The sequence below is a fragment of the Astatotilapia calliptera genome, chromosome 1 (assembly GCF_964374335.1).
Source record: "Astatotilapia calliptera chromosome 1, fAstCal68.1, whole genome shotgun sequence".
In the NCBI taxonomy this organism is placed as follows: Eukaryota; Metazoa; Chordata; class Actinopteri; order Cichliformes; family Cichlidae; genus Astatotilapia; species Astatotilapia calliptera.
In genome coordinates, this window is record NC_137422.1 from 15,882,367 (window position 1) to 15,905,336 (window position 22,970).

Sequence of the window (22,970 nt, forward strand, 5' to 3'; positions counted from 1 at the left end):
ATATGCAGCAAGCCTCTGCTGTGTTTTGCATCAAACTTATATCAAGACATAATTGTGATAAATGATGCATGTAATCAGCCATTAAATAATGCTAGAATATGCAACCTCCAAAGTTAAACTGTGACCAGCATGTCTGTGTCCTTCGTCCCAAGTGGATAGGTACCATCTGGCTGCAGCCATTACCACTGACCCGAGTGCCAGACTCCTTAGTGTGCAAGGAAGCTCAACATCGACCGGTCAAGCCCCTGCACACCTGACCACATGGAAGCAACCTTGCCAGAAGTGTTAGGGGACAAATTACAGATTCAGGATGGTCATATCCTAAAGGTTCCATTCAAGTCTCTGTACAGCCTCATCCATACGAACAGTATTTTTTTCCTAAGCTGTGTGTTTTTCATTGTCTTTTTGAGCATAGTGAGACCAGCGACCTGTCCAGTCTGTACCTCACCTGCCCTGTGACAGCTGGGCTAGGCTGCGTTTTTGAAACTTCACTGAAATCACAGTTTAACTTGGCTTTACAAACTATGAGGTTAAACTCTTGGCCTTGTTAAAGTCAGGGGTGATCATCTTTTTTGTCAAAACATACCAACTTCTTTTATCTTTTACTAAACTTCAAAAATAGTTGGAATAAAACAAAACGAACTTTGAATTTATAATGGGCTAATCTGACGTGTAAACACGGGGGCGAGATATGAGCGCTTACAGTATGATACAGTGTCACTTGGTAAATGCTTGCTCTTGTGATTACATATTTTTCTGCTGGTCACACTGCATTGAAAGGGATTTATCCTGTGAAGTCTTTCTGATCAACATCTGTTAATCTTGAGCTGTTTGCTGCATGTGTATTTACCACGTCTTTTTTATTGTATCTGCTCAGTGGTCAACAAAGCTTTGTATTAGAAGTTTAGCCAGGGAGGTCATCATCCCAGCACTATTCATGCAGACCTCTTATCATTTCATTAAATCATTTAAAAGATGCGTTTCTATTTTTTAATTCCTAATAAGTCCTGACCTCTCAGTAAAATACTTCAGTGTTCATCATTTTTTCAGAGCACAAGAACATGCTTCTCCATTCTCCTTGGCCTTCTTGGGCTTTAGCAATTTGCTTGTAATACAACATACTCTATGTAAAACAACACAGTGCAGACGAATTGTAGGTGGAGGGAACATAATGTAGATAATTCATTGGACTTTATGAATTATCCACATTGAGTGGATGGTGGAAGGGTACAACACTGAACTAAAACACAGAGATAAGAAGGTTATAAAAATTATTATACTCCATATTACTGGATATCTATCCATCCATGTTTAACCACTTCTCCAGTTCAGTCACCTGCATATTACCATCTTCATTTATTTATTCAAAACTTAAGGAAGAGCTTTAATTTTCTAAAACACATGAAAGAAATACAAACACATCTTAAATCAAACAGCAAATAAAAAGAACACGTTCAACACAAACATAATTCTGCTAAAAAGAAAATGAGCCATAACTTCTATGGGGCAGTGAAGTAACCAGACTAATAATAAAAAGAAAAACAATTCTTTTAAAAGGATATCTCAAGTGTAAGGGGAAAAAATAAAAAAAAAGCAGATATTTGTAACTAGAAATTTTTAGCTGTTAGCTTTTATGACAGCATATTAAACATATTGTTATTTAAATTGCCCAATTCACTCTCTATTATGGTAGTGAAAGTATGACATATATCTTAGATTTAAAAAAAACTGTATATTTTTGGGTTTTAATGTTTTTATCACAATAAAGTTTCAAAAATGAATATTTGCCATTGGCAGCAAGTAAAAAATTATCAGTCCAACAAACTTCACCCTATATTTGCCCTAATATATTTATATATTTTTGTCTGTCTGTATAATGAGGATTTTTGACACAGAAGAATGCTATAGCAAAAGGTTATTTGCCTCACAGAAAATTAAGTTTCTTAATTCAGCTACTCCATTTAAGTGTCATATTTTAGAAAGATGGAAGGAAATTGGAAATGTTTCAGTATTAGAATTACCAACAGTATATGAACCACTTCTGAATTCATAACTGCTACTTAAAATGCTTTTCTTCAAACACTAAGGGTTAGTGAATATGCTACCTATGTAAAAGATCCTAAGGTAAAAACTGGCATAGTAAAGCTTTTACTGCTAGTCAGAAAGAACATCTGTAGTTTTAAGATAACAATTCATGCCTTTCAAGGGAGAATTGTATTGTTAACCTCGAAGAATATTGTAATTGAACAAGAAAACTGAAGTTGCAGTCAAAACATGTAACAATCAAAAGCTGGGATAATTCATTGCAATGAATTGAATCAAGTTCACTTAATATTTAAAGTTTGATGGGTCTTTTCTATTTTAGAGTTTAGCTACTCTAAGTTGCTGTTATTACTCAATAATTTCCTTGAATCAGTATTACATGAATATAAGATGACAGCTACCATGCAACTGTATGTCAGTACAGATGCTTGAAAAAAATCTGCTGCTTCTTAATGTGAACAAGTATCCACACTGAAAAAACAGGCTGAACTGGGGGACAAGCACAGAGGCTGTATACAAAAATGGAATGAATGGGCTCTATTTCCTGCAGCTGAGATTTTCTCAGCTTTGTGCATCTAAATGTTGGAGATTTTCTATGACTCAGTTGTAGTGAGTGCGATGTACTTTTTTGTGGTCTGCTGGAGGAGGAACATTGGAGGTGGTGACACCAGCATACTGAATAAACTGATTAAGAAGGCTTGTTCTGTGATTAGCTACAAACTAGATACACTTGACTGTTATCCATCCATCCGTCCATCCATCCATCCATCTTCTTCCGCTTATCCAGACCCGGGAAAGCAGCAGCCGAAGCAGAGAAGCCCAGACTTCCCTCTCCCTGCTCACCTCCTCCAGCCTATCCGGGGGAACACCAAGGCTTTCCCAGGCCAACAAAGAGATATAATCTCGCCAGCGTGCCCTGGGCCTGCCCTGGGGCCTCCTCGGGGTGGGAAATGCCCAGAACACCTCGCTTAGGTGACAGTCAGGAAGCATACCTACCAGATGCCTGAACCACCTCAACTGGCTCCTTTCGATGTGGAGGAGCAGCGGCTCTACTCTGAGCCCCTCCTGGATGGTTGAACGTCTCACCTTATCTCTAAGGGAGAGGCCAGTCACCCTTCAGAGAAAGCTCATTCCCACCGCTTGTATCCACGATCTGGGGAGGGTGCTCGAGGGTGAGCGTCTGGTGGCCCGGCAAAGCCCACCACCCGTAGGTGGCGCTGTAAGGGTCGGGTGCAATATGTGCTGGGTGGCTTGTCGGCTACCAAGATTCATTAATGTTAACATTTTAAAATTCTGTAAAGCTTTGTTGAGTTTCAAAATGTTTAATCATTATCATTATTATTGCTGTTGTTGTTATTATTATCATCAATACTAGTAGTTGTAGTAGTAGCCTTCCAGCTGCTGTAACAGAAGTTATATTTCCTAAATAGGGGATTTTCTTTGAATCTTATTTTATATTCTATGCATGCAGAATACAATGAAAGCTGGGTATAATGCTGGTATCATTAGCTCAGCTAAATTAACTAGCAACAATTAATAAAGTTTATAAAAGAATAGTAACATTAGCTTACAACAGCACTAAGACTGCCAAATAACTGGGAGGTAGCAGCCCATCAGTGGTAGAAACCTTTAAGTTATCTGAGTAGAGAAAACACTGTACAGAACAGTTACAGACATGCTAAAAATACCCATATGTAGATTCTCCTAATTTACTTGTTTAAAAGGAATTAGTAAAATAGAGCAGAATACAGTCATTTAGCTGACTGATCAAGTTCACTGCTGACAGCAAAAGGGAAATTTACCAGTAGTCTTTGAGGAAGCCACTGATAAGTGTCTTTGGTATGTTTAGCCAGAGGGATTGCTTGGCTTCTGTAATAAAATCAGTCACAGAGTTCAACACCAACCAGCGAACTGAACTTGTTTTGTTCAGTTTTGTTCTTGTTTTTTAATATATGTTAATTTTAAAGAGTTTCATTTTTGGATTGTGGATTTTTAGAGTGTAGTTTTCACTAAAATAAGAAATATTATGTAAAAAGATCTAGTCATTAAACATTCCACAACCTCCTCCAGGGGGGTAGCATTTACTCTACCCTGCAAGAGTATCTGCAATGGCAAATGTGCCATTTCTTGGAGAGGTTAATTTATCCATTTTCACCTTTTTTTGTATTATTATAGGTCAAACTTGACAAAATAACTATTCAAGGTTCAATTTAAGAGAATCATTAGTTTTAGTTTTTAAAAATATGCCCTTGGTGGTCTAAAAATATTTGTAAACTGATGAATAAGCTAAACCTAGGAAAAGTCGGGAAAAAGCCAGATGATGGGTATGTATTTAAAAGACACAAAGGTGTATGTACTTAAAACATCAGAGGTGGAATTGACATCAGTGGTGTTTCTAGTGCTCAGTGTTTCTAAGTGTTATTTCATCTTTTTCACATTTTTAATACATAGAAAAAGACCAAAAAAGACCCAAATGCACAATATTTCTCTGGCCTGTTTGATAAGCTAAAATATTTTGAGCTTGATATGGTGGGCTCATTAAAGCTAAGACAACTCAAATGAGAAAAAAGCTACAATTGCAGTTGAGTAGAAATTCTTTAAGATTATTTGATGTCAGTGTAAGCTGACCTTAATTGAATCCACTTCTTGATCAACGAATTGTGCAGTTATTTCAGTCAATCTTTACAGGGGCTCTCAAGAGGCAGAAAAAGACTTGAAGTCACTGTTTAATATTTATGGACTGTTATTATTAGACATCAAACATCAATTTTCAAAGAAATAAATTCAATATATTACAAAACTGTGACTGAAGTTATCCCAATAAAGCAAGAGATGAATTGTCAGCACTGAAAATAGTAAATAAACAAACAGCAGTTTGTAGTAGTAGGTCTGGCAAATACGAATACCTAATCATAAGAGGCCACTTTTAATGGAGTCTTTAAAGTGTATGATTTTCTTTAAAATAGAGTCTTTAGTGACAAGTTATAAAGTAATTCATCTTCAGGATGTCGAGCTACATGCTCTAGATTTTGTTTTGCAAATATAATAGAATATGTACCCGTATAAGAGATTTTCATAGGTATGTTGAAAATGTCTTTGTTTGTTACAACTCCAAAGAGAAACGCTGTAACCTGTGTGTGGTGGGGCGTGGTCTGCGGGGTCATGCACCTGCACAGCATCCGCAATCACGACCCGCCCACGCGGAAGCAGGGATTGGGGAGTGTTGTAAGGTGTGTGGAATGTGGTGTGTTGTGCAATAATAACAACCTCTGGACCCGACGTGTCTCAATTACACCAAACTGTGTTTTTTTTAATAGATTGGTCATTTATAATCATAAACGGTATAGGATGGTCTACCTCATGTCTCTGAGGAACATCTGAAAGGATTGTTTAACTTAATAATCTGGAAGATAAAATGGGTGGAGACCTTTTCTACCAAAAAGTTTTCCCCATCCCCAGAAGATGTTCAAATAATTGATATTGTTTTAAGACACATGAGTAGAGGAGAGCTGGGAGCTCAGATAAGCGGCCTATTGAAATGTTCCAATCCACAACTTGGCAGAAGTGGGAAGTGGTTGAGAAATATATACTGTATTCTTTAATGTATTGACTGTATTCAGGACTGTTGCATATTGTCATTTGTGTCAACATGAATCGTATTCATGTATACTTCTCAGTTGCAGTTTATTATATCTGGGACACTGCAATGTCAAATTCTTTGGCACCAGGATAGCAGAGAGTGCAAGGCCTTTTAACTCAAGCATTTTTTATTATGGAGTCTGCAATAATATTTGTGCTCACACGTTTATTGTGAGGTTGTAAAAAACTGGCATTGGCAGCAGCCTGCCGGCCAACAGCAGTATCCTGCTGAGTCATTGATAGCTACCCTCCCCAAGTCTAGATGCTCCCCTGAGGCTGGACCAGAAATGTAGACAGTGTATTCTGTACCAGCCAATGGTTTATGACACCTATACAGCTTTTCTCTTCACTTGGATTGCACAAAAGCACTACAGCATCAGGTGCAGAGCCGACAGTGGGGAGCAGATTGTCAGCCCCAGGAATCAATGTGCAGCTGGAATAAGTGTCTTGGGTGGTTGGGATCAAAAGGCCAGTGAAGGGAACTCATGAAGATCCAGGATGTTGAGTATCACGACCACCTGCCACTGCGTTTTATTTTCCCATGACAGACAGCAAGCTTGATATGGTTATAAGATTTTATTTTTCTTCATATCCCTGGATGATCCTGGGATGCGCACCATAACCCAGCAGGCTCCAGAGCTCTGAGTTCTGGTGGCAGGACCAGGTAATCTTGATATTGCTATTCTTACCATTGTGGTGAGAGGAATCCAGGGCAAAATGCTGTTTCAATAGCTGAGGACTCTCCAAGTTCACTCTCTAGACTGAATCTGAAATAAAAGTCAACATAGGACTGAAAAGCAGAGTTTTAGCTTTAATCCATCCATTCATCCTTTTTTGCTCAATCCAGGGTACCAGGGGGCCTATCCCAGGCAACATTAATACTCACACCTATTGGCAATTTAATATCACATATCACCCAACCCCATTAATTGTATGTCATTGGAGTGTGGGAGGGAGCCAGAGTACCCAGAGAGAACCGACACAGAAAAGCTCCACAAAGAAAGGTCCCAGTCAGATGGTAAATTGGAGCTGCTTGCTATGAGGCAATCGCTCTAACCACCGTGCCACTGTGCTGCCCCAGCTCTAACCTAGAGAGTTTTAATATATTATTATATGGACATGCTAACATCATTTTAAATATGAGGATTGTTTTTAATATTTGGATGAACATTTTTCCACTCAATGACTGCATTAAGTTTAGAACCAGCCCATGGACAGAACCAAATGCTGTATTTCTTCCTTTGATGCTCAGCTAGACCTTTACTGCAGCCACCTTCAGTTGCTGCTGGTTTGTGAGTTTTTCTGCTTTCCATTTTGTCTTCGGTAATTGAAAAGCATGCTCTATTGGGCTGAGATCAGGTGAGTGACTTGCCCATTGAAGAATATCCCTTTTCTCTACTTTGAGAAACTCTTAGATTGCTTTTGCAGTAATGCTTTGGGTCATTATCCATTTGCACTGTGAGGGACTGTCTGATCAGTTTCTGCAATTTTGCCTGTGTACTTCAAAATTCATCCTGCTACTTCTATCAGCAGTCACATCTGCAGTAAACACTAGTGACCCAGTTCCACTGGCAGCCATTCATGACCAGATAATGCCTCCAACCACTTTGACAGATGACATGGTATGCTTCGGATCATGAACAGTTTCTTTCCTTCTCCATAGTTTTGTCTTCATGCCTCATCATTCCAGTGAAATTAATTTTGGTTTTAATCTATTGATTTTCTTCACCAGAACTGTGCATGTGCAGGTTTGTTAGGTGTCTTACATAAACACCAAAACAAAAATCTAAACCGCACCTTCCTGTTTCTGAGTGTAAATGGGGGTTTGGCTCTTGTTATGAATGCCCTGCATTTCTATTCATCGTGACTCTTGACTGAATTTAACTATGGGTATCTAGCTCCTAAAGAGTGTCCTTGATTTAAATAGATAATATCAAGGTATTTTTCTCAACCAAGAAAAGATTTTGCATCATCCACTGAAATTATCTTCATAACTCTTCGGGTCTTTTGGCATTTCTAAGCTGACTAATGCTTTCCTTGTTTAAAGAATGTTCAATCCTAAACGGTTTTTGCTGTCTCTAGGTTTGTTTTGGTTTTTCAGCCTGGTGATGGCCCCCCTTTAAATGCACTGATATAGCATTCATCTGTTGATTTATCATGGATTAAGGAGAGAAAAGGCCTCACTGGGCCATGGCATTGCTTGTCAGTAAATTGTCAAAAAAAGGTCTGCTCTTCAGTCACTTTTAATAGTGTGGTTAATGAACACACACACCTTGTCATTTAATGGTTTTTCTTTATTTTTACTACTTTCGACATTGTAGATACATAATGAAGACATCAGATATATGAAGCAATGGAATTATGTAGAAAGGAGAAAAAAAAGATAAATTACTCTAAATAGGTCTTATATTTTAGATTCCTCAAATAGGAAGTAGCGCTGCAAACTCTTGGCCTTCTCTCAATGAACTTTGTTACGACCCGGCTCAAAGCCGCAACATAAAAAAAATAAAGATGAATACCAGAGTGTTAGTGAGAAGAGGTTTTATCTAAAAATGGAATAGCAGGTTGGCTAAAATGGTTGGTGCCACCAAGGCAAAGGCAAGTGAGCTCCCAGGAAGCTTGCCTCAGGTATGCTTTTATCCACACCTGACTAGTTGTGGCCAATTAGCACCAGCTGAACACATTGAGATGATTAGGGGCTGCAGAGGGACGTAACACCTCCTCCCTCAAAAGGGTTCCTCTAGGACCCCTAAACAAATTAAAAGCCCCTCTGAAGCCTTGATCCCTCAAAAATAAGCTTTTAAACAGGGATGCCCCTGCATGAGGATTTGAAGTTGCCACACTGAACACACAAAAAGTAACATGTGACCAACACAAAGGGGTACAACAGTGAAACCCAAAATGATTATTCAACCTGCTACAACACAAAATGAGAGCAGCCACGAATAATAACACAAGTGATCTGTGGTCTCCACCACACAAACGGTCACATATAATTGGCCTCATACCACAACAAGTTATTTTAATCCACAAGGTTCAGTAAAGCAAGCATACTAGTGACCAACCACAAAATGGAGTTATGGCCACACAATGATCACATCAAGGGTGGCTCAGCACCCCACAGTGTTATTGCCATCACCTGGCCAACAACACTCACAAGTGACCTAACAAAGGTAGCCATATTCCCCACAACACTAAAGGTCACAGCACAAAACACGCACCACACGAGGATCTCATTAGCATATATCAACACTGACATATTAGATGCACACACGGTGTACACACTATGCCAACATAAAAACGACCTACCCGCCTCAGCTACAGACCATAATTAATGAATGGTCTCAAACCTCCTACCAAGTTTGGTGCCACTGATTTACTATGTGTAACTCCCGGCCTAAAATGCTAAAAACAATAAAAACCTAACTTTACCTACCTAGTCTTCAGTGGTGTACCAGGCTCGAGGCAACTTTAAATGCGAACTCGAGAGCAGGCAGTGGACCAGAGATATGGTCTCCTACCAAACTCCGAAGCATACCCCCACCCAGGATAACCACCAAACACAACAAATTAAAACAACAAACAAGTGCTTCAATGGAAGGGCAGCACAGCACCCAGCTGAAACACACTTACTAAAGGGACGTTGCTCAATCACAGTGAGCACCATCACTCACCCACTTTAAAGTAAAACAAACTGATATTCAGTCTCCACTAAAATGTCCAAAGATCCCGGACGAGCCCCCACTTATGTTACAACTCGGCTCAAAGCCACAACATAAAAAAAATAAAGATGAATACCAGAGTGTTAGTGAGAAGAGGTTTTATCTTAAAATGGAATAGCAGGTTGGTTAAAATGGCTGGTGCCACCAAGGCAAAGGCAAGTGAGCTCCCAGGAAGCTTGCCTCAGGTATGCTTTTATCCACAGTCCCTAAAACTATCAAGCGTTACCTTGAAACATGAGGACCGCTCCAGGAAAGGAAGACCAAGAGTCACCTCTGCTGCTGAGGATAAACTCATATGAGTCACCAACCCCAGAAATCACAAGTTAACAGCACCTCGGGGTCAAAGGAGCTTGCAAAGAAAAGCGTCTGGACTTCTTTAAGTTGCTTGAAGATGTTTCACCTCTCCTCCGAGAAGCTTCTTCAGTTCTAAGGTCAAATGGTGGAGAGTCCCAGATATAAACCTAGTGGGAGTAACCCCCCACGGAGGGACAAAAGGACCCCCTGATGATCCTCTAATCGCCTGAGCCAAGGTGTGAAACTGGGTGTGGGTCCCAATCAGCCAGAGTTTCGGGTGTGTTCATTGTGAAACCTGGCCCCACCTTATCATGCGAATTCCTGAGGTCAGATGGCCCAGGATGTGAGTGGGCGTTAAGGCGTCTGGGAAGGGATCTCAAAACTGGATTATAGATGGCAGAGAGTTGGTGTCCTAAACCCCCGCCTCTGTTCAAAGATGGTCGCTCACAGTGGACATAGATGGCTTCTTTCACTCCTCTTTCAAACCATCTGTCCTCTCTGTCCAAAATGTGAACATTGGCATCCTCGAAAGAGTGTCCTTTATCCTTAAGATGCAGATGGACTGCTGAGTCTTGTCCTGTGGAGGTGGCTCTTCTGTGTTGTGCCATGCGCTTGTGAAGTGGCTGTTTGGTCTCTCCAATGTAGAGGTCTGGGCATTCCTCGCTGCACTGTACAGCATACACCACATTGTTAAGTCTGTGTTTTGGCGTTTTGTCTTTCGGGTGAACCAGCTTTTGTCTGAGCGTGTTGCTGGGTCTGAAATACACCGGGATGTCGTGCTTGGAGAAAACTCTCCTGAGTTTTTCTGATACACCGACTACATAGGGGATGATAATGTTGTTGCGTCTGTCCTTCTTATCCTCCCTCGCTGGTGTCTGGTCTTCTTTTCTGTGCTTCTTTGCTGACTTTAAGAACGCCCGTTTAGGATAGCTGCACATTTTGAGTGCTTCCTTTACATGTGTGTGTTCCTTCTTTTTTCCTTCAGGCTTAGAGGGAACATGTTCTGCCCGGTGGTGTAGGGTCCTAATTACTCCAAGTTTGTGTTCCAAAGGGTGATGGGAGTCAAAGAGGAGGTACTGGTCCGTGTGTGTGGGCTTCCGGTAAACTTCGATGTTGAGTTTGCCGTTCTCTTCAATGTGCACAGCGCAGTCCAGGAAAGGCAAACAGTTGTCCTTTGTGTCTTCCCTGGTGAACTTGATGTTTTTATCCACAGCGTTAATGTGCGCAGTGAAGGATTCCACTTCTTGTGTCTTGATTTTGACCCAGGTGTCATCCACATATCTGTACCAGTGGCTGGGTACTCTTCCTTTGAAAGAGCCAAGAAACAGCACCTCATTTATCTGAGCTCTAGGCCAGATAAATGCCACACAGAGTTCCAGTAGCAGACACATCTCTACATCAACTGTTCAGAGGAGACTGTGCAAATCAGGCCTTTATGGTCAAACTGCTGCTGAGAAACCATTACTAAGGAAAAGCAACAAGAGGGGAGATTTGTTTGAACAAAGAAACGCAAGGAATGGACATTAGACCATTGGAAATCTGTGCTTTAGTCTAATGAGTCTAAGATTTGAGAGCTAAGAGCTAAGATTTGAGAACCTTCACAGACATTTTGAGAGCTTTGGTTCCACCCGCTGTAACTTTGTGTGACACAGAAAAGGTGAACGGACGGTCTCTACATGAATGGTTCCCACCGTGAAGCATGGACAAGGAGGTGTGATGGTGTGCGGGGTGCTTTGCTAGTAACACTGTTGGGATTTATTCAAAACTGAAGACACACTGATCACGCCTTCTACGTTCAGTCAAACCCATTATCAGCAACTCTGCTCTAGATCTGTGCGTAAATCACTGAGTTGGAATTTAGTGGCCTGGACTAGTAAGTCCCAAGAATTAGTTACACATTAATTACACGTTATTATTATTATTTTAAGATTATCATATTAAACAAGTTACCTGATTTTAACTCATTTGTTTTGTTTTTGTTTTTTCAAATGACGGACAGAGAGCCTAAAAGGTTAGTCAGAGTAAACCATTAGTATCATGATATGATTTGATACTTGATACTTGATTTGGCATTGTTAGGAGTCAGATATGCGCAGGAAATGTATCTAATCCAGGTTTGTCAGCTTGCAACATTTCTTCACTTTTCTCAGACTGAGAAAACTACATCAAGACACCCTTAGCAACCAATCAGTTAAACCTAGATACTTTGTGACTGTGACATGAGTCTGATAAACCCATGGTCTTCACTAACATAGTCATTATGTTAATTTTATTCTGAGGGATTTGGTGTAAAAGATTGATTTTGACAGGAAGAAGATCTCCATTTCATTAATTTGTTGCTGAGCATCTGAGTGTTCAGACAATTTGCAAGTCCTCGAAAATGCAACACAGAGGAAAAAAAGACAAAGCTGCACAATGTAGTGCAGGAAAATTAAACCTACAATGCGACGCAATCTAAGCACTGTTTTTATATATCTTTTGACAAAAAAGATGAATCAATTTTCTTGGTTTTAACTTACATAACCACTCTGTTATAGGAAAGTCTGCAATTGTCTTTTTGTCCCCTCATTTAAAGATTTTCCATGTGTGCTTTTTGTCTGTTCAAAGCCTATTCTTGCTCTCAGAAACTGAAAGGAAACACATTTAAAACATGCAGAGTTCACCATGTGTTTAAACATTGCAAAGTGTATATTAATCTTTATATATACTTTGTATATCTATATTTTATTATCAAAGCTATAAGATTACTGATGAATGTTAGACATCATTTTTATTTCCCCGGAACAATATTAGTGCTTGTTTGCAGGACTATGGTATTGCATTTAATGTATGGTCTTCTTTTTCTTATAGCCAGTGATCCACTCCATGAACTGCCATCTTGTCATGGCCCATCACTGTGGCTAAGGCTACCAAGGTAGCTTAACAATTCTCTGGTGGCCCCTAGGATTTCTGGAATTCACATAGTACTGTACTGGTTAACACGCCTCTGCAATTTTATTTGGAAGTTGAGATGATAAACTGGGGGACGAAACAGTATATTCTAACTTCAAGGGGACCACAAACTGCATCCCTGAGAAGGTTCGTGCCACAGTACTGGAAAAAGAATTGAGCTCATTAGTTAAACCTTGTTTTCAGGAGAAACAGTGCAGTTTTAATCTTGGCTGCAGAACACTGGAAATGCGCTTTATCTTCTCTACGATATCCAAGGATGAATTTGTCCAAACACTCTACCTAAGAATTGTGCTTGATGGTTTGTTGTAGCTATGCCTGTAATCCTTACCTTTGCTAACAATGGAGAATTTCTTGTTTTTTACCTCCCACATGGTGACATTATTATTATTTACACATGTAATTGTGTGTACTTTGAAACCTTTCATCTTGGCAGCAGTGTAAGGTGAGCAATTCTCTACAATGTGCTCGTAGAATACGTTACAGATAACTACACAGACACATAGAGCTCAAGGAGAGACTTAGCCAGTTTCAGGGATTTAAATAAAGCTGCTGGGGCAAAATATGGATCACAAACCCCCAAAATTCGCAGTTTGCCTTTACATCTTTGTTTTTCTTCCATGGATAGATGATCCAAGTTGTCTTCGCTTGAGACAGGTGAACAAAACAACACTTTTGTCCTGCAGTACTACTGACTTTCCACTATTACAGAACTTTTTCATTGGGGTGGCCATATGAAGGCCACTAAAAACAGGAGTGTGGCTCAGCAAAAACTGAATTTCCAGTTTTATTGTGCTGTTGTCAAATATAGGTTACTTGTAAAATATGGCAAAAAAGAGAGAAAGAATTGCATGCCTGGTTAGTTTCCAGAAACAGAATTAGAATACTTTATTAATCCCTATGGAAATTATGCTATTAAAGTTGATATCACTGACAATAGGCACATATGAAAACCAAATAAGATTTTTAAATCCAGAATATTCTGTTTGAATTGATTGAATGATTTACTGGAAGCCCCAGCCATCACTGTAATGATTCTTAGCAGAGTTGAGCAGAAGCAGCTTAAGATTCAGTCTCCCAGAATGCAGTTGTTCAAGAAAGACAAATAAGTATTAGATCATGTAAGAGTGTGAAGTGTTGCCTGTCTCTGTGTTGGCCATAAAATGCACCAGTGATCAGTCCAGGGATTGGCAACAGCTTTTCTGCAGCCTAATATGAATAAAATACCTGAAAATAATAACACCACACAAAGACCTCCATGTGTTTCAAAACCAACTATTTACTGGTACAGAACAAAATAATCTTCTGGCATCACATTTATTCAGAACAGTTGTTTCTGTCCGTCACATTTATTAGAGTTATTACTTAAAGGACAGTCTTGTCAGGGGGGGACAATGTAACAAATTTGTGGGGGTGGCCAATGCCCCCCTGTGCTCATCTCACGTGACTGGAAACAATGGATACTGGAAAGACCACAATTCCAAACTTCCTAGAATGTCTTGGTTGTTCATTTTGATCCCATCCCACAACAGAAGTATTGACAAACAGGTTTTTGCTTGAACAAGTTAATTTGTTAATTTGGATATTCTTTTTAATGTAAGTAAGATTAGACAAAAGTACTTTAGATTTAAGGTTTTCAGGTTTTATTATTATAATAATTTTGTAAGTAAATATTAGAATAAAGATAATAAATAAAGATTACAACAATAAGTAACATCTGCATAATTTAAATAATGTATAAGAAAATCATGGGTTTTACCTGGGCTAAAAAAAAAGAGTTGCGCTTCACCGGATCTGCAGCCATTCATTCACAGTCCATGCTGTTCTTCCTCAGTCTGCAGGCCTCAGCTCTACTTCTTAGGCCTGAACAGTCTGATTTGGCTGCTCTGCTCTGGATGTCATGGTCCTGTCATGACAGTACGACGCGACCACAAGATGGACCCAGCAGCGCTTAATCCGTCCAGGGAGCTACGGGAGACGCTCATCGATGCCACACAGGAGCTGATCGACCTGTGGCCGGAAAGCCCGGGTGGCACGTCCCAGCGCGCTATAGAGAGGCGGCTACAGCGTCTGGTGACCGGTCTCCCATGGCTGCTGGACTCGCTCTGTTCGTGGGAGCGGGAGTTTCTCCTTTTGGACCTTGGACTTCACCCCCCGTCTGCATTCACTTTCGAGCAGCCCGATGCGGTGAGTCAGCGGGATGCATTGCCTTCCCCGGTTTCCGGGACTTTGTTTTCTGCATCCTCGTCTGGTCCGGCCTTCGTGTCTGCATCCTCGTCTGGTCCGGCCTTCGTGTCTGCATCATCGTCTGGTCCGGCCTTCGTGTCTGCATCATCGTCTGGTCCGGCCTTCGTGTCTGCATCATCATCTCCGCCTGCTGCGGTCCCGGCTTCCGTGCCCTCAGCCTCGCCTGGCCCAGCCTCGTTTGGGTCTGGAGCTAAACGGCCGTTTTCTGGACCGCTGGCCGGGCTACTGGCCGGGCGCCGTTGCCTGACTGGCCGCCGTTGCCTTCCGCACGGCCGGCCCCCGGACCGCCATTGCCTGAGCGGCCGCCGTTGCCTTCCGCACGGCCGGCCCCCGGACCCTCTTCGCCTGAGTGGCCGCCGTTGCCTTCCGCACGGCCGGCCTCCTGAACCTTTTGTGCGCCTCCACGGCCTTCTTCGTGGCCGGCCTCCTGAACTGTCCCATCCTGGCCTCCTGTGTTATCGGGCCCCTGGCCGGCCACCTGAACTGTGTTTTGGACTCTGCTCCCCTGTGAGTTTTTTTTTTTGTGAACATTTGTTTGGGACTCTGGGGCCTCCGTCTTTGGTCTTGGCCCGGTCCCTCCGTCCTGGGCCCCCTGCCGGCCGCCCGGATCTGGTGGTGTGTTTCTGTGGCTGTCGGGGGCCAGCCCTTGAGGGGGGGTACTGTCATGGTCCTGCGACCATGACTCAGTGACTTTATGTTTATGTTCTTTATTGTTATTACTTTCATTATTATTCATGGCTGTTTTGGGATGGTTTGTGTTTGGGATTTTAGACACTGGGTTCTGGGTTTGTGCTCCCTCTGTTGGTCCCTGGTGTTAGTGTTCCCCTGTCTCATCAGGTTAATCAGGTCCAGCTGTTTCCCCCACCTGTGTGTGATTTCCCAGTGTCTCTTTGTGTACTTATAGTGTGTGATTTCCTCTGCTCCTCGTCGCGTCGTCTGTGTTCATACCCGGTGAATCCCCTGCGTGCTCTCCCTGCTGTTCTCCCTTCATGTTCAGGTTTGCCACTCCCTTTGTGTAGTTTCTCCCAGTTTAGTTCGTCCTTAGTTCTGTTTTGCCATCTCCACTTTATGTTCAGTATTGTCAATAAATCACCTTCACATCTGAGTAAGTGCTGCATCTGAGTCCTCCTTTCCACTCTTCACACGGCCGCTGCCCCGGACCGTGACACTGGATTTCACTCTTTATTTACTCAGATTAGTTCTCCATGATCAAGGCTCTCTGCTTAATTCAGTTTTGGTTCAACATTCAGTCTGCGACCCATTCACTCCTGCAGTAATTATTAAACTTTAACTAACTACAGTCCCTGATATATATATTTATTTATTATCATGTACTTTCATATCAAAATATGCGTGAACAGTTTTATTGTTATCTCACTGTATTATAAATAACTCAATTTTAGGAAAAGTCGTAGAATATCAGATGATTTTTAAAATGTTAAGGTGTCAAAATGAGTTCCTTAGTGGTTCTAATGTTAAAGAGTAGGAAGTATTGGGCCAGTTGTTCCAGGTCATATGATTCCTGTAGAACCATGGTGAAGATCTGGTTCACATTACTGAGAATAAGTGACTCATTCTGGGATAAATGGCTGTTTGACTACTTTAGTAAGAAAATAAATTATAATTACATATCCTTATAAGGTGACAGATTTAGTTGGTGGTGAAGCAACAATACACAGACACTGGCTCTGCCTTTAAAGATTAGCTACTTCAGGAACATCAAATTACAGCCCTCTCTTACTTTAGACTGCTGCAATGACTGGTACAAAGAGTACCAAAAATATGACATAAGATTTTTTGTGTAACGATCAAAATAAAATGTGTGAAAGGAGATTTTATTGGCAAAAGCATTAAAGGAATTTATAGGACATATGACACTTGTGATTCTTATCCATCACGATTCATAGGATTTAATTAGAATTACTGCCCCACTATTAAGATCTGAATAAATGTACTCAGTCAATGTTTGTGCAGTAACCTTAACTAAAGCTAAGTGTTGTCCTGCACTAATATATAGCAACTAATTTCTGATGCAACATGGATCCTCAGTGCAGCTTGACATTACAGTCATTTGGACTTGGCATATGTGTTAAAGACTAATTAGTGAGGAAAACACTGTCAAGATGCCATATGGTGGCAAAGACAAAGCAGCTTGCAGAGGTCTGGTGCCATCCAGTACACTTAAGAAATTTAAATGCTAGAAAGGCAGCCTGTGTCTACAATCGAGGTACACCATATGGAAATGAGGTCAAATATTATCAAAAAATTGACATTTTGTATTTCACATGCACAAAGAAGAAAAGTGTGTGAGTGTATGTGTCTCTTTGTGTGGTGGTGGTGGTGGTGGTGGTGGTGGGGGGGGGTTGTATGATAGACCAGTGGGCTCGGTGTGAATTGTAAGGTTAAAACAAATTTAAAACTGATGTAACTATCTAAATTACAGTAAGAACTACTAGCAACTCACATGCTCAATAATCTTAACCGTCAAAGCATGCAGTCATTTCTTAGAGCTGCTCTATAGATGAGAGGGCACAGCATTGGGTCAAATGGATCACAGGAGATTATGCTAATATTGAAAGACGGAGCACAGAGTCTTGTCCTCATTCAGCTGAGACAAATCCTTGTGCAATGCGACATTATATAACAATTCTTACCTCGTTGACTATCTCTACAATTGTCTTGTAGGAACACTGACAGAAGTGTGAAGATAATGTGGTTGGGATCTAAAGAAAAGGAGAAATGTAAGCATAAAAGATGTTTACATCATTTTTTTTCAAAGGGGATTGTTGACATGTAGATATGAGGAAATTTTCAAATGTTTGCTACTGTTAGAGTTATTTACCCTGATACTAAAATAGATTAGATTTAGGATGTTTCACAAATTTCCCATGTAAGGGGACATCATTAGCATTACATTGGGAAGATTTGCAGCTCAAATATTGCTTATATTTCTGGTTTGTGCAAGATTTTTGCTGTCATCAAGCTTAAACGCTAATCAAAAGTTAAAGTCCATCTTCAGTCACTTTCTACTAAAGTGATTAATCTGTTAATAATAGGTGGGCAGACTCTAGCATAGCTGAATGCAGGCTGCACTATTTTAAGTACAGGCTTAATTAAAAGTGTAATTTTAGTATAAGTCATTAATGTTCGAGAATCATTTTCATCAATTCAAACTTTTTTTTTTCCAAATAATTCTTCTTTTTAAAAGTTCGATGTATGAGATCCCTTTCTTAATAAAAAGTCTAATACTGTTAGTGAATACCAACACAGTATGTAGTATAGTAAGTGAATCAGTCTATAGAGGATATTTTTTTCTTTCAAACAACTTTACATACATTCTATCAGTACTCAATATAACAAGAAGCCTTTACAGTAAGGTGCAAAGAAAATACAGCCTGTTTAAATTCTAAGGTTTTACATATCAGGACATAACAATATTATTGTCCTTAGTAGTGCTTACAACTTGCGTAAATACAACTGCAGATGAATGACTGAACATGATGTTTTGTCATGACATGTCCTCCTCCTATGCATTTCCTGTGCCACTATGTACTTTGTAAAAATTAAGGGAAAATGAAGAAACAGTGTGTGAAAACTATTGAAAGCAGACAGTTACTGTTTCCATAGGTAAATGAAAGCCAAGTCTTGTCATCAGCAAGTGTGACTATCTCTAAAAGAGCATACGCTTTGTTACTTTGCTGGTGTGGATATGTGTCTTAACATAATATCATGGAGGAAAGACAGTTATCTAAGAGATGTGGCTCCCCTACCATCTGGGAAGGGTTATAAGGTCATTTAAAAATAATTTGAAGTCCATCATTCAGGAGCAGATATATGAGGTGCCGTAAGGGACATTATTACTGAAACACTCTCACACACACTATTGAAATTTTATCTCTCACACACACTAGTGAAACGCTCCCACACACACTAGTGAAACTCTCTCACACACTCCACTGAAAAACCAAGGCATTTCAGTTGAACAGGAAGGCATGAAAGTGGTCCTGTTGCTGAGGTTGGGGTCATCCTGTAATCTCTTACGCACTACCTCCAATGCTTCCTGTTGGGTCTGTGTTTCCACAAGCCCCGCTAATTCTAGAGACGTATTCATCATGAAGAAAACAAGACAGTCGATCGATCGATTATTTGCGCAAGGGAGGCCTCGTCTGTGTCCACCACGAGAATGACCTCCAGATCTGACCTCCTCCTGCTACCTTTTATTGAGAGACAGTTCACACAAAACACGTCAGAACAAAGCCACGCCTCCTTGGTTCTAAGACAGGCATTGTATGTATATGTGTGAACTTCTGTAAGAATGTGAGAATGTGTGTGTGTGTGTGTGTGTGTGTGTGTGTGTGTCAGACCTCCTGCTGACCAAAGGGTCGTAAACGCAGGAAGCTTACATCAAAAGAAGCAGATCTTCCGGATGTATCTGCAATAAAACATTACAGCCCCCCCATCCAGAACCTCAAGTATCTGGGGGGAAGGACAATGGAATTTCTTTCATCAGAGTTGGCAAGCATAGAAATGACAACATTTAACAATTCACTCTAATTGTCACGGGTAATGGGGAAATACAGACTCAGTCGCGGAGCTCTGGATGCGAAGCAAACAGTGCGTTTATTTACAGTGCTCAAAAACAGTCTCAAAACACAAAGCGAAGTGCAAAAATTCAACGGTGATCATCTCCAAATTCCCAGTGGTGTGCAGGTGAGTCTCCCAAGTGATTATCCGAGTGTGTTTCTCCTCCGAGAGCTTAATCCAGCGGGCTCCTTCTCTCCAACCTTCTGCTCCGTATCACTTCCTCCTACAAACGAGTGACAACAACAGGTGAGAAGGGTGGCCGGCTAAAGCTATGTTACAAGTAACAAACACTCTTTACTACCGAGCTTCCAGTACAATCCAGCGTCGACTGCCATCCGGACACACAGTTAAATACCTCAGCCCACGATGATCAGTGACAGCTGGGTGGCAAATTAGGTGCAGGTGTGTCAGCCACTGGGTGGAGGAGGAGAGAGAGAGAAGCACACACATACACACAGGCAGGTCGCCCCGGGAAGGACCGTCCGACCATGACACTAATACTTCCGTGACTGGGATGCAAGTGAAGAGAGATGTAACGTCGTACGAGACCATGGTCTCATCTGCCTCCATAATGACATCTCTCACCTTCTCAACAAAATCCAAAGTGTTCTGAATGTGGTGTTCAGAGCTGCCTACCAATGGGTTGAGGATTGAAGTCAGAAGGGTGCATCTTTCGCCATCTTACAATGCTGTGATTGCAGCCATTCCCCAACTCTCTGTGAATGGTACTCATGGCCATTGATTAGTGGGCTTTGATCAGTGGGTTTTGGTCAGTGGCTGTTGATCAATGGTCATGAGAATTTTCATAATTAAGATTAAGGAAATGAATAGAATAGAATAGAATAGAATAGCCTTTATTGTCATTCTACAGAGTACAACGAAATTGGAGTGCCACTCCACAAATGACCTCCCAGCCCATTGTTCCTTCAGTGGGCTGGGTTCAGTCATTATGCAAATGTACTGTTTATAAGATCGGGGAAACCTGCAGTCAGCTGAGACTGAAGAAGTCACTTGGATGAGTGACGAAACGTTTCTCCCACAAAACGCTACATCCAGATGAACAGAATCAACTTTTAGAGATTTAATTACCTGGATGATTGAGCATGCATCAAGACTTCTTCAGAGAAAACAACATTGTAGCATGACTTAGCCCAGACAGTTGATTCTTTTTATCTGGATGTAGTGCTTTCATTGGGAGAAAATGTCCGGATGAATAGAATCATATTTGTGGGATTTTCTTACCTGGGTGATGAGCATGCATTAAGACAGCACAGTTTACATTCGCAAAGTTGCTTCTGAACAAACCATAAAACTTGTGGAACAATGTCCTTTGAACAGACCAAAGTGGAGATATTGGGCTATAAGCACAGCTCCACATTTGAAATAAACCAAACACCTCACAGAAGCTGTTAAGCACAGTAGTGCAGGTGTGATGGTTTTTGGGGCTTGTTTTGCAGCCCCAGGAACAGGGCACCTTGTAGTCACTGAGTCAGCCGTGAAATCCTCTGTATACTAGTATTCTAGACTCAAGTGCAAGGTTGGTCTAACAGCTAAAGTCTGGATGAAACTGGTTCATAGAGCAGGGCAATAATCCCAAGCACAGCAACTAAAGAAAAGAATCAAGGTGCTGCAATACTACAGTGAAATTCCAGACATCAAGTCAATTGAAATGCTGTAAACAAAGTCCCATAACTCAACGAACTGAAGCCACACTGTAAAAGAAGAGTGAGCCAAAATTCTTCAATGTGAGTGACAATGTGAGAGGCAGATAAAGTCATGCAGAAAATGATTACTTCAGCTTGTTGCAGCTCAGTGGTTCTACTGGCTATTAAATAGTTTCACCATTTCGTTTCTGTGAAATAAATAATGACATTGATGTATTTTAAGACCTGACAATGACCACACAAGAGGTTTTCAGTCATAAAACAACATATGTGATATGCAGTGCTTAGTACTGGTACTTACTATAGTGCAATAACAGTCCCAGACAGTTCTGCTAATGTCAAATCACAGCTTTGGCAAAGAGTTTTTAAAAATTTCAAGGATTTTCTTAAATGCACACAGCGAAAAAGAAAAAGAGAGAAAAATAATAGGCCACTATCCCTCAAACCACATCCCCACCCACAAATGTTTCTATGTACTGCTGGTCAGTGAGAAAGGAAAAATGAAAGTCAAGAGAAGAAAAGCGTCATGCTGTGGGCTGTGCAAATGACACGGACGTAGAGGGGACCCCCTGCCAGTGTGGACTACTGTGATGACAGGAGACATGAGAGAGGACCAGCAGGCCTTTCAAGTTTTGAAGGGAGAGTTGATGCAGCTACTTGCTGTGGGCAATTGTACCATCTTCGGATCTCAGCTGCACTGTTCTCTCTCTTTCACGTTCACAAGACAGAGGGTGCATGCATATCTATGAGAAATGCTTACTTTGCCTTTGGAAAGCAGCTATTTCATTTTATTTCTCCTATAAGTCCTAGCTCAAGCTTTCCTAACCTTGGGATCAAGATCCCATAAGGCCTTTTTGATAAAAGCGAGGGAGGCTGCTTTATAAACAAGTACTGAACTGTTTGTTTAAACTATTCATTTGCCCACTGAGTCCAGAGAACCTTTTGAAAAAAACATCTTTTTCACTGCCAATCCATAGTCAGTATGTTGCATACTTTGATAAGATTGGTTTGGAATGTGTACAGCCCAAGACTGTAATACTCTGCAGCAGGTGATTGAAACGAATGCAAACGACATCATCAGTACCCATCTACTAAATATCTGTGATATCATTGAGGTGATTTTTACAAGAAAATAACTTCCTGAGCCACAGCATGTTCACCCTACAGATGTCTTACAGGCAATACAGAACTGTGGTAGCATTCAATCTTTGGAGCAGTTTATGTCCTCAGGCTTGGGAGGCTGAATTCCTCCATCAAATTCAACCACACTCTGCTGTATATATATTAGAGATGGCACGATACCACTTTTTTATGTCCGATACCGATACCGATATCATAAATTTGGATATCTGCCGATACCGATATGAATCCGATATAGTGTTTTTTAATCAACAAAACTGTTTTTTAAATATCTTGCTGCATTTTGTATAAGTTCATACTCAAGTTTAAAACAACAACTACACTAAAGCTATTCTGTTATACCTGTATGCAAAAAAAAATATTTCATAGTTCAGCAATACTGATCAATCTAATAAACTTAAACCTACACCATCCTCCCTATTCTGGTATTTTAAAGAGTACTTAGCGTAAATATTAAGCAACCTAACTAATAGGGTTCCAACTCCCAGCAACAACAAAAATAAATAAATAAAAAATAGGGAACCACCCCTCACGCTCCACCTCATGATGCTTAATCGCCGTAATCAACCTTAATTTGATGCAGTGTGAAAAAAAATGCACAGAAATCAATTATTTTTCAAGAAATATTAAATAGATTCAACATCTTTCTTCAACAGAATTGCAGACTGCACAGATGGTACCTTCCCAA

General features: G+C 40.7%; 1 long non-coding RNA gene across 1 annotated transcript; it reads right to left on the reverse strand.

Annotated features, from left to right (window-relative positions):
* Positions 1-19,495: 19,495 nt before the first annotated feature.
* LOC145429785 (uncharacterized) lies at positions 19,496-19,913 on the reverse strand. The gene is made up of 2 exons (XR_013910107.1): positions 19,780-19,913; positions 19,496-19,701 (listed from the first exon to the last, which is right to left on the reverse strand). It is a non-coding gene; the product is annotated as an uncharacterized LOC145429785 (long non-coding RNA).
* Positions 19,914-22,970: the final 3,057 nt, after the last annotated feature.